Source organism: Solanum verrucosum, unplaced genomic scaffold (assembly GCF_900185275.1).
Source record: "Solanum verrucosum unplaced genomic scaffold, falcon-dt-bn FXZP01000116.1, whole genome shotgun sequence".
NCBI lineage: Eukaryota > Viridiplantae > Streptophyta > Magnoliopsida > Solanales > Solanaceae > Solanum > Solanum verrucosum.
In genome coordinates, this window is record NW_026020293.1 from 528353 (window position 1) to 531263 (window position 2911).

The window sequence follows — 2911 nt, forward strand, 5'->3', positions numbered from 1 at the left end:
TAATGAGGTTGTAGTTGCAAATATAATATCATCTATGTGTTTTCGGCATACTCGAGAGAGCGGTCATAAAACCAAGACAACTAAATTTATGGCTAGTGTGCGTGGATTGACATGAGAATCATCTCGAGAGAGTGAACCCTAGTCCCATGTCCACACACTTAGCTCGAGAGAGTGAGTGGGTTAAGGCGGAGGTTGTTTTTCATGCAGGAAGTGGGTGTTCGAAAATAACATATTTGAAACGGGATAAGTTGCTCGAGAGAGAGCTTATTCCCTTTAACATCTAGCCTAGTCACAAATACTCAATGAATTTACTATCAAAACGATGTACCCAATGATTTAGTCTATCCCGTATTCCTATCACATCCCAAGAATCTCGTCTCCATACTTGTATGTTTCCTTATCTTCACTGTTTTAGTAGTTTCTAGCTTACAAACCCCCATTTGATAGTTGAAGCTTGCGTCACCCTATTTAGTTTGTTATGTTTTCATTCGCCAAAGTCTTTAGCTACGATTAGCATTAGCAGTTTCTCCCTTAACCACTAATTCTCACGCATGTTCCCTTGGGACTCGACCCCAACCCTTGGTTGGGTTACTAAGCTATTGTATGACTGTAGACACTTGCATCGGAAGTTGTGTTTTGATTACGCAAACATCAGTGGGTGTAAGCCACGGGCAGGTCGACGAATCGTGGTTCTTTTCACGATACTTGAACCCTGCTGAGTTTTTCTTCTAAAAGTCTAAGTCTTATTTAGTGGTGTTACCATATCTCCTCCTTCGGAACATTCTTCCTCGAATGAAGTCTAAAATAGCTGAGTATGGAGGGAAAAAGTTGCAATCCCTATCAATAAGTACAAGAAACTGATATCTAACTTAGCTGAGTTCCAAGAACATGCAAATGGGCTGAAAATGCAAGAACAACCAAAGGAACATGATACTGAAACTGATTTGACGCAAGAGTAAACTAAGACACTGGAGAGGAACTATAAACTCAAGCTGAAATGGAATCGGAAGGAAGGATATGAGGATACTTGGCCTTCATGGTGCTTTTACTTCCCATATACCTCCCTCTACAGATTGAATCCTCCACAAAACCTTCACTGAAGTGACTTCATTAATTCTCAACTAACGAACCTGATGATCAAGAATTTCAACTATCACTTCTTCATAAGTTAGACTATCCTTCACAACCACAGTTTCTAATGGTATTATTGATGCCGGATCACCCACACACTTCTCTAATAATGAAATGTGAAAGACTGGTTTAACCACTACCAGTTGTGCTATCAATTCTAACTCATAAGCGACATTACCAGCCCTTTTCAAGATTCTATAAGGACCAAAATTTCTCAGACTAAGATTTCCGTTATTTTGAACTCTAAGTCCTTTCTCATCACATCTACATATGACTTCTGATGACTCTAAGATATGTTTAGTCTATCTCTGATTAGCTGAACTTTTTCCATATCCTAATGAATGGAATATGGCCCTATCAAGGTTGCTTCACCTACTTCAAACCAACCAATCATGGACTTGCATCAACGCCCATATAGTGCCCCTTATGGTACTATCTAAATACTTGAATGAAAGCTATTATTAAAGGCAAACTCAATGAGAGATAGGTGATCATTCCAACTGCCCTTGAAATTGATCACTCAAGCTCACAATATCTCCTCTAAGGTCTGAATTATATGTTGTACCTAACCATTCGTCTGTGGATGAAATGTTGTACTCAGATGTAGCTTGCTACAAAGACCTTTTTGAAACGATTTACAGAAATGAGAAGTAAACTGGGGACCTCTATCTTAGATAATTGACAAGGGAACCCTATGCAACCTTACTATCTCATTAATAAAGAATTTGGTGTAGTCCTCCGCTGAATCTGTAGTCTTTACAGCCAAGAACTAAGGCACTTTGTTACTCTGTCCACTAACATCCAAATGGAATAATGTTTCTGCGAGAACAAGGTAGACACGCAATAAAGTCCATATTTATCACTTCACACTTCCATGTAGGAATGTTAATCGTTTGAGTCATACCTTCTGGTTTCTAATGTTCTACCTTAACCTATTGGTAGAATAGAACACTTATCCACAAAGTTTTCTATGTCACTATTCATGCCTCTCCACCAAAAGACTTCTCGTAGATCACGATATATCTTAGTGGCAACTGGATGAATGGAATACCTGGAGTTATAAGCTTCTCTAATGATCTGCTTCCTCAACTAATCCACATTAGGAACACATAAGTGACCTTGGTAACGAAGCACACCTACTCCCCCTTAGGAGAAAACCTCAATTTTCAGTTGATGAGTTGCACCTTCAACTGAAGTAATAGAGGATCACTATCTCGTATTTCCTTAACCTCCACTACCAATGAAGGTTCTGACCCATTCTGAACTATCACAACACCATCTGACGTGTCTGTAAGGTGAGTTCCTAAGAGAGCAAGCCAATGAACATATTTGGCTAACTCTTTCTTTCGTCCTCAACATGTGTGATACTACCCATGGACAACCTACTGAGAGCATCATCTTCTACATTGGCCTTATCTCGATGGTAAAGCACATTTATGTCATATTCTTTGAGGAACTAAGCAACCTCTTCTAATGAAGATTCAACTCTTTTTGGTGAACACATACTGGAGGCTCTTATGATTTGTGAACATATAAATATGAACACCATGCAAAAAGTCTCTCCAAATCTTTAGGAAAAATACTACGGCCAAAAGCTCAAGGTAATGAGTCAGGTAGTTCTTCTCATGAACCTTAATTTATGTAGAAGCATAAGCTATGACCTTACCTCACTGTATCAATACAATACCTAGGCCGACCGTGGATGCATCACATTAAAATACATAACCGTCTAAACTATCTTGTAGAGTCAAGACCGGAGCTGTAGTTAACTTAGTCTTCA